Below are 10,723 nucleotides of genomic sequence, written 5' to 3' on the forward strand. Positions count from 1 at the left end.
GTCTGTAGCCGCCCATGTAGCAAAGTGCTTGACTTGTGCTCAAGTCAAAGCCGAGCACCAAAAGCCGTCTGGCTTGCTACAACAGCCTGAACTTCCCGAGTGGAAGTGGGAATGCGTAACTATGGACTTCATAACCAAGTTACCCAAAACCAGGAAAGGAAACGATACAATATGGGTCATAGTTGATAGACTGACTAAATCAGCTCATTTTCTACCCATTAAGGAGACGTATAGCTCCGATATGTTAGCCCAACTATATGTTGATAATATTGTAGCCTTACACGGCATACCTGTGTCTATTATCTCCGACAGGGATACTAGATACACATCTCACTTCTGGAAAAGTTTCCAGCAATCTTTGGGCACGCGTTTAAATTTTAGTACGGCTTACCATCCACAGACGGACGGTCAAAGTGAGCGTACTATCCAAACGCTAGAAGACATGCTTCGTACATGCGCGATCGATTTAGGTGGAAACTGGGATAAAAACCTACCCCTGATCGAATTCTCCTACAATAATAGCTACCACACCAGCATAAAGGCTGCGCCTTTTGAGGCATTATATGGTAGGAAATGCAGATCGCCTGTTTGTTGGGCGGAAGTAGGAGAGGTCCAATTATCGGGACCAGAGATTGTTTTCCAGACAACGGACAAGATTGTCCAGATCCGGGAACGTCTCAAGGCTGCCCGCGATAGGCAGAAGAGCTACGCTGATCCAAAGCGTAAGGATTTTCACTTCGAAGTGGGTGAAAAAGTATTACTTAAGGTGTCACCCTGGAAGGGGGTGATGCGTTTCGGCAAGAAAGGCAAACTGAGTCCGAGATACATAGGGCCTTTTGAGGTCATTGAACGAGTCGGATCAGTTGCCTATAAACTGAACTTGCCTGAAGAGCTCAATGGAATTCATAATGTGTTCCACATCTGCAATCTCAAAAAGTGCTTCGCCGACGAGTCGTTGGTGATTCCACACACAGATGTGCATATAGATGAGAGCTTAAAATTCATAGAAAAACCTTTGTCGATTGAAGATCGACAGGTGAAGAAGCTTCGCAGAAAGCACGTACCGATTGTAAAAGTCAAATGGGATGCTCGTAGAGGTCCTGAATATACGTGGGAAGTCGAAGCTACAATGAAAGAAAAATACCCCTATTTATTTGAGTAAATCTCGGGTCGAGATTTATTTTAAGGGGGTGAGGATGTAACACCTCGAAATTTTGTGTCCAATGATGTGTTAACACGTGTCATTTGTTTACACGTGGCATCCATAATAAATAAAGGACTAATTTTGACAAACCTTGAAAGTATATAAATTCGAGGGTTATAAATGTCAACAAGGGTAAATATACTGTATAGTACCCCTAAATAATGCTTAAACCTTCAAACGAATAAATTATAGATCGTACAAAAACAAAACGCGGAAGAAAGTGAGAGATTACAAACTACAGGGGTTAACTGTGTCAACATGTTTAATAATACCTCTGAGTGACCCTTTAACGTTCCCAAAACTTTGTAACGGTATTATACCTCTGAAGTTTCGATATGAAACGAGAAAGTTACGATCGAGTTCGTAGAAGAAGGGTTAAAAGCGTCAACAGTGAAAATTAAGGCTTTCCAATATAATTAATAAATAAACCGGGGACTTAATAATGCGGGTAATTAACACGAGGCCCCTATCGGTAAATAACCGAGGGCCAAACCGCAAAGTTACCCCTTCAAAACCGAAAGGCCAGGTGAATCATTACGAAAGATTTCGTTATTAATGGCCAGATTCTGTAATTATTACAAAAAGATTTAAAAATCCTGAAATCTTAACCTTAGGCGACCCGCGTGAAGGTTAGAGATTAGTTGAGGCGGGCCGCGAGCCTCCTCACTAACTCGCCTGATTTCTTAACCTTTAGGCGACCCGCATTATAATGTATGGGAACTCCCATGCGGGCCGCGTAAAGTGCCCAGATGCAGAATTGTAGTAACTACTTGGCTTTTGGAGCTTTTGAATGATCAACAACCAACAAATGGGCATGGGCACCCTATGCTCGACCCATAACACTTAGGGGACATCTACCCATCACCCCTGACCTGTTGTAGGTGTTGTAATGATCATACATCCTTGACATTGGCTATAAATACCAAGGTTATGAGCATATGTTTACCACAAATCAAACAACACCTCTCTGATCATTCTAAGTGCTCCCAAGCATTCTCTTCTGCTCTATAATCAAGAAGCAACTTCTGTAAGTCGTTCATAACCATTTTGGTTTCATATTTCCATAGTTATAGCTCATAAACGCAACCGTCGTAACTAACGGTTGTCATTACAATAACTCGCAAATAATTCAGTCTTATGACGAATCAAAAATGGTTATGAGTTGGTATTTATGTGGGTATTAAACCTCTAAAATGGTTCCCCCTGATCACCACTCTAACTATGTCAAATGTCGAGTCAAACGTGCGGTTAAAAGTCAACAGAAAGCTATTTTAGCGATTTATGCATAATCTGTAATATATATGTTATGGAACCTGTTTTGATAATCATAAAACATGATAATAAGTATATAAACCTGTTTGCGCTCGTTTGAATCGATCATTTACTATATAGAACCGGTTCGGAGCCGAATGTCGCAAAAGTTTGACTTTTGCTTTGACTTCAGTTCTGACCCGTTTTAGTGAGGTATAAATATACCTTAGGACTCTCTTAGGACCAGGTCACATGTTGGTATACGCCTCTGTGGTCGGTTCATGAGTTATCCGAGTCTTTTACGTATTTCCGTCATTCGCCTAAAAGTTGACCGTAACGGCCTTTTAAAATTAAAACGAGTATTTCGGACACGTGAACGGACCAAAACCTTGCTTGTTAAATTATAAGCATGTCCTCAAAGTTTCACGTCAATCCGAGGCCTAGAATGAGAGTTATGCTAAAAGGCGCACTTTTAAGAAAGTTTTGTAATTAACGGCGCAATTAGCATAACGCCCATCTAACCCAAGTTTTCGTCACCAAAACTTTTACCCACTGTGGTAAAATAATATTTTGAGAATTTTAAAGATTTTTAATAATTTTTACCTTGCTCATAACCTGCGGTTATGGCTACGGTTCGGTAAATACCGAATATGCCCTTTTTGGCCAAAACGAGAGTTCTACAAGGTCTTTTGACCCGATTCCAATTGCCACTGGTTTTAAATAATAAATAAAGTATTTTAAGCTTTATAAGCTGTTCGGGAAACTCAGATTTCCTGTAGAACTCGAAAAGCCCTTTTAAAATCTTTAAAATGACCGAAAAGTCCCTTCGGGGCATAATATAAACTTAAACTCGTTACGGGCATTACGGAAGGTATCCTACTGATACCAAAATACTTTTAAGGCATATTGACTTAGGAAATAAGCGTACGACTCTTATGGTTAACCGTTTCGCCTATTTGCGCACACGGTACGGCCCACGGAACTAGTTTTCGTGCAATGGCCGATATGGGTCAAATTATATTATTTGAACCCCAAAATCCAGAGTATGAACTATAAACCCATATAAAACAAGTCACTGAACTTGTCGGGTCCAAAATCATACTCCATTCTCGGTTTTCGCCTTTTCGTGCGAATTAACCATATCTATATGTCGGAATCAACCGGTTTAAGCTACGGCTAATACAAGGACCGTTAGGATTCTAAGAGGTTAATTAAAACCTTCGTTCCAGATTAGGAGCCCCAGTAAAAGCTATCGGTGACTTGATCTAAATTAAGGATTAATACTTGCAAAGGTAAATACTTTAACTTATTTCCCCTATATGGGCTTGGGTTACGGTATATTAATACCGCTTGATTGAGCATTATATAATTCCATCGCTTAGGTGGTTAATTGATTAAATATGATTGGCTCATTTAAACAGTTTTGTTGCTTATAAGCCTTTGGGGGGTTTAATGACCGTTGTCCCGGATATCCTCGGCATCATTTTACGAAATGGCCACGACCATCGACATCCCGGTGTAGGCGTACACCCGGTATAAAGTGTCGACATTAAAACTAAAAGACGTAGCCGTTGGTTTTTATACTACGGTTTTACGCAAACGTGGTGTGTCTATAAATCTTTAACCCGGCACGACCCGGGCTACTGAACGCATAAAAGAACATGTAAAACGTTCACAAGATCATTACGAATTTTCCCAAGTTATAAAAGAGTTTGTGCCTTGTGCATTCAAATCAATTTTAATAAACATTTTCAAATGTGTCAGTTGAATGTATTTACCAGTGTAAACTGACGTATTTTCCCCCAAAAAGATTAAGTGCAGGTACCTAAACGTAATTGGCTGGTATTAGCTCCCTAGCGTCGGGATAAGCCTCGCAAGCTTGATTGCAGTATCTAATGGAACAATACTTTACTTTCATTTACGATCCACTGTGGATATATCCAACCCCTGTAATACATTTTGATATTACGATCAGAGGTTGAAATCTATATATTTATCTTATGCTTCCGCTGTGCATTATATAATTGTGTGGTTTGACTATATTGTTGCCAACATCGTCACGGTAATCCCCCACCGGGCCCACCGGTGAGACACGTGGAAATCGGGGTGTGACACATCGACCGAAAACAATTAAAATAATTGGACAGTGGGACGGGCTGATTTCAAATATAATTTTAATGTTAAAGGAACCTAAAAAAACATATAGAAATTAAATAAAATAAAAATAATAAAGTCTAGAAAAAAACTTAAGAAAGAAACAAAAAAACAAATAGGATGAAAACACTATTCACACAACTTGCTAATTGAAATTTACGTCAAAACGTATAGCAACTGAAAATGTACATAAAAATGAGCATGAAAACGCATTATATTTGAGCTAACATATTATCGAAGAAAATTTGCGTCGAAACGTAAACCAAATTGAATGTATACCGACGCGTACATAAAAATTAGCACATAAAAATAGTGTTTTTTAAGCTAAAAAATGGTACGGCGCGTTGAGGCGGTGTCGAAATGTAAAGTGACTTAAATTTATATCGTCTAATAAAAACGTATTATATTTGACCCAACTCATATCTAGGAAAACGTACATAATAATAAACATAAGAACATATTATATTTGACCAAACTCATTTCCAGGAAAAAAAACTACGTCGAAACGTAAATCAACTTGAATTTATACTGACACGTACATAAAAATAAACACGTAAAACTCAATTAGAAAGTCTTCCAAAGGTTAAGGGACTGTAAGTGTATAATATGTTTTTGTTTTATTTTATTCTAAATATACTTCTGTAAAATATGTTTATAAAAAAATATATTATTTATAAAATCCATTAGATATCAGTTAAAGTAGTGAAAGAAGTAATCGAGAATCATTCTTTAAGTTTGTTGTATATTGTTCGTTTAAAAATGCAACTGACACGCAATAATGAATATAAAAAGAAAAAATAATTTTTCCGGTTCCGCCACTGGCCCTCTCAACCACCTCAGCCCAACCGTCGGATTCTTCTTCAATCACCGGTATGTACTCCATTTAGTCTATTGTTTGTTCTTGATTGTTTTCTTTTTATGATGATAAAATGCTTCTTGATTGTACACCATTTTAGTCCATTGTTTGTTGTGAAATTTTTGGTGTTTTTATTCTGATTTTAGTCCATTATTTGTGATAAATTGTTTTGATTAGATGTTCTCGATTTTAATAAATCAGTTTATTTAGTCCATTCAGTAGCTTGCAGAAGTTAAAAAACAAATAGTCTTCTTCCTACAGTCTGCAGAGGTTTTGTTCACCTCTTCTGCTACAGATATGGTCCGCAGACTACAGACGTTTTACCTCTGAAAAAACAAACAGCACCTAAGTGTTAATATTGAAAATTTTGGGACAAAAGTATAAAAAGTACAAAAATGAAAAAAAAAAAAACAAAAAGAAAAAAAGTGTCTGCTACAGATGTGGTCCGCAGACTACAGACATTTTACCTATGAAAAAACAAACAGCACCGAAGTGTTAATATTGAAAATTTTGGGACAAAGGTATAAAAAGTACAAAAATGAAAAAAAAAAAACAAAAAGAAAAAAAGTCTTCTGCTACAGATGTGGTCCGCAGACTGCAGACGTTTTACCTATGAAAAAACAAACAGCACCGAAGTGTTAATATTGAAAAATGAGGACAAAAGTATAAAAAGCACCAAAAAAAAAAAAAAAAGAAGTCAAATGCAAGTTAGTGTTCATGTAACTTGCAAATGTATATATGTATAATGTATAGTATGTCGGGTAGCGGCTCCCGGAGTGAGATCACTCCGGCGGTTGAGAGGACCGTGCACTACCCTCCCCCTATAATGTATAATATTAGATTAGAAGATGTCACAATACGAAGACAATATTTTTCATCAAATGTCGGGAAAAATTAAGACGCCACACTTTATTTTAGATTTGCAAATGGCTTTCCAAAAGCTGACTGGTAAACGGGCCAGACACGACATGAAACGTTTAACCCGACTGGTGAACCTAAACACAAAATGTTTAACTAAACGTGTGATTTTTCTTAAACATTAACACGGTAAAACAAAATGTTAAGCAAAAACTAAAATCCCAATACAGTTGAAATATATTTAGGTACTTATAAAACTGTCCTTTTGATCAAACAAGTTATATATGTTTCATGCCACCCTATTAACCCATTCAACACGATATATTAAACGCGTTATGCGTGTTATAAACGTGTTAGACACATTGAACTTGTTTGAATACGTTCCAATTGTGTCATTCATTTACCCCTAACGTTAACCCATTTAACTTCATATCGAGTCATGCCATGTTAACGGATCATGTCGTAGGTTTTTAGCCCTACAACATATAACACACGTAAATTAATATGAAAATTACAACTATACCTTATATTAGCAAGTTTTGTTATAAAGTTCTGATGAGAGTAGCATACAGCGAAGAACATAAACAAGACAATATAGTCTTCATCATTCAAACCTTTGTATATTAATGTTCAACTTCTGCTTATTCCTATAACCATAATCAAATTCATCTCTTCTTCCGTATAGTTTATAACACCACAAACGCTAAAAAGAAAAAAACGAGTAATAATCTAGCACCTGTAAATCATTGTGTAATTACATTTGGTCCCAGGTTCGCCTTACGGCTCCCACAGGGTTTGCTTTTGGTCCTTGTGCAGTTGTCTGTTGAACCATCGTTTTCTATCTGTATGGTAAAACATCTGGTCTTCGCGTGTAAAATGTTCCAAGATAAAGAAATCGACATCATAAACTATTTTTTTCAGGAAGGGTATGATCGTCTTTTTATCAAAGGTTTCTGGCAAACGAGGAGCTTTTCATCACTATTGCTCTCAATTTCTACGACTCGTGCTTCCCATTTTAATCTTGCGGCGATTGTTCTTGCTGTTTCTATTAGAGACGTCATGTCACGTAATATCACCCAACCCTGCAAATTCATTTTTATAAGTTTTTGCAACAACAGAATTTTGATCATGGAGTGCCTAAAACCATGGGGTCAGATTTCTTTTTTTTTTATTTAGAGTAAAATGCCATTTTCGGTCCCTGAGGTTTTGCCACTTTCGTTCAAAGGTTTGTTTTTCCGCATTTGGATCCAAAAGGTTTGAAATCTTGTCATTTTCATCCGGATCGTTAACTCCATCCATTTTTCTCCGTTAAGTCAGGGATATTTCTGTCTTTTTTGTTAACTTAAAGGGCAATTCGGTCTTTTTCACTTTATGTAAAAAAAACCGAATACCCCTGAAAAAGACTTTATTGCCCTTTAAGTTCACAAGAAAACGACAGAAATACCCCTAACTTAGCGAAGAAAAATGGAGTTAACGAGCCGGATGAAAATGGCAAGATTTCAAATCTTTTGGATCCTTATGCGGAAAAACAAACCTTTGGACGAAAGTTGCAAAACTGACCAAGCCTCGAGACGAAAATGGCATTTTACTCTTAATTTTCCTTTTATACGGTTTTTAGCGTAAATCACATGAAATTAGGGGACTCAAGTTAATTAATATGCATTGATTAGTTGGGTTATCTACAATACCTTGAATTGTAACTTATTATTATTGACATATAATCAAAATACCTCGGGGCGTAGTAACCGGTCTATCTCAAAGAACACATCCACTATGCTGCACCGACGTTGCTTTGCGGTTTCAATCGATAAAAGGCCTTCGGCATGAACCAAGTCATAAGTTCTAGGATATGTCGGAAACGCCTCACACCTACAAGTGCACGCAGAAACGTCAGATTTCTTAGTATGGGTCAAAACGGGCCGGGGTCAAGTTTAAAAAGAGAGAATATTTACCAATCATGCAACACACCAAGAAACCCGCGGTCTAGGATAAGTGGAAGGTTGTTGGGCCCACTGGTGGGGACCACATTCATGACCCATACGGATTTCCCAGCTTCCAATAAGGCGGAATTAAAACCGCCAAAATGAGCGTTCATGTCCAAAACGTTTCGGACCATGTTATACGGTGGAACCGGGTCCTCGATTCCGGGTGGTCTGAAAATATAAGCGGGGAAAGCAGAGACCAGTAGTTTCTGACTGCTGATTTCCAGTTAAAATCGTCTTCAGTAAGGTCGTCAAAAAGTACACCTGATAATAACAAATCATATTAATCATATTGGTAGCTTTTGACCAGGTTGACTTTTTATAAGGTGGCTTTAATGATTTTTTTTTTCTGGCATAAAATAAGTTGGTTACCTACATAAGATATCAAATGAAAGTCGGTCACCTTTCTAAGCATTTACACCCGGTAATAATCATATTATTGTTCGTACATATTAGGACTTTCTCATTTACTTGACTAATTTAAGCTAATTGAGAAAAAAAGGTAACTTTTTAGGCTAAAAAACACTTTCAATCTTTTAAAAAAAGTGAGGTAATCAACTTTAAAAAAAAAAAATTTGATTTATGGTAATATGATCTATGACCGGATAAATGATGATATGACTTTTGACCATGTTGACTATTTTTTATGTGGCCCACATTTTATATGACAAGGGTGATGAACTAACTTTTGTTTTCAAAAAAAATATATTTACCATGAACCGCGAGTTCCTTGGGGCTCAATGTGGCTCTCGAAGGCCATTTTGGTCTTTTCTCAATTGGAATCCAACGACGACTATGAGCTCCTCCAATGCATGCCTCTAACGGATGATAATGCGGGGATTCAACATCATGGCCCGCTTTGCAGACGTATGGACCCGATCATTGACTCCTATTAATTAAATAACTCACAAGATTCATATAATCGCAAGTCATTAGCAATATATAGTAAAAAAAAAAAAGAGTGTTTTATATATCATATATGAATGTGGTCTTACTTGGAAGTATAACAATCTTTATCACTAGGCAGGGCCGGCCCTGAAAATTTAGGTGCCCTGTCCGAGCTCGAAAAAATGTGCCTCTTAGGCCTTAACAAAATAGTAAACGATTTATTATACAACGATTAAAGTTATAGCATTAAACAATTCAATTAGCAAAAGTGCAAAACACTCCAATATCTAACAAAATTTCTAACAATTAAGGCCTAAGAATCGACAAATAATGTCAGATAACACATAAATAGTCAACACTTACCGCAAAATAACACCCGACTAAGTAACTAATCCACAATTAACTCTACGTAAAATAAAATGATAACAATCAAATAAAATGGTAAAGTATAATAATAAGAAATCTAACTAAATCAAATAAACTAATAAAGTAGAAGCTAAATTAAAAATTAATTTCAATTTCTTTTTAACATTTACTCTAGTGTGTTTAGAGAATGGAGCCATCTTTTAGTTATGTTTATTAACAAATCGAAGGGGGTAGATAACATATAAAATAATAATCTAAACATTAACTATGGGCCAAACTTTCAGGAAAAGGCCCAAAACAACAAAATAAAAAAACGCTTCGAGTTCCGTACGTCTTCTTCTTCCCCTCAACCACCGGTGACCTGCATCCAGCGCTTTGTATGGCCATTGCCGACTGCTGATTTTTTTTTCCCGACCGGCTTTTCTTCACCTAGTTTATTCATTTAAACGATTTTCAGGTGGTGAAACAATTAAACGGCGACTACGACAGATACCCTGTAAATATAGATGTGCCCTCTGGAATCACGGGCCCTGGCCGGTGGTCCTCCCCGCCCACCCCTAGGGCCGCCCCTGTCACTAGGCTTCTTCCATACAACCGTATTGTCTTGTTGTGACAATAACTCCCAGCAGAGATTTTTGGCGAAATTACTTACGAAATCCCATTTTTTTAAGTTATCTTTGTTTTTTACGGAAGCCCGTGTGTTTGCGATCGGTGGGGTCCATGTAAGATTAAATATATTATGTTTAATATTTAATCTATAGCCATCTTAATCATTTACATTATAGAGATCAAAATATATTAGAACCTATTATTTAATTAGTTGGTAATTGTTGATGGACCATATTACCCTTAGTAACTAATTAGGTTTCCTCCTGGGTGCTTATATAAGGAGAGTTATGTGGAGGTTTAGGGGTTACTCAGTTACACAATTACACCACCCTATTAGCCATAACATCATCACGAAACCTCCTCTCCATAACCGATACCCTTTTCGGTTTCTAAGTCCCCATCATCAGTCAGCACCCTAAGGAGGAACCAGATCAAGATGACAGGCATGTCGAACTCCCTCACTGGATTCTCCTCTGCCCTATCTGCTGTGACAGGTATGATTTATATTGTTTTCCTTCATGCACAAACAGAACTGAACCAACATGTGGTATCAGA

At 37.2% G+C, this 10,723-nt stretch overlaps 1 pseudogene; it reads right to left on the reverse strand.

The window, feature by feature from the left end:
* Positions 1-6,899: 6,899 nt before the first annotated feature.
* Positions 6,900-9,946, reverse strand: LOC110876840 (annotated as a pseudogene).
* Positions 9,947-10,723: the final 777 nt, after the last annotated feature.

Source organism: Helianthus annuus, chromosome 9 (assembly GCF_002127325.2).
Source record: "Helianthus annuus cultivar XRQ/B chromosome 9, HanXRQr2.0-SUNRISE, whole genome shotgun sequence".
In the NCBI taxonomy this organism is placed as follows: Eukaryota; Viridiplantae; Streptophyta; class Magnoliopsida; order Asterales; family Asteraceae; genus Helianthus; species Helianthus annuus.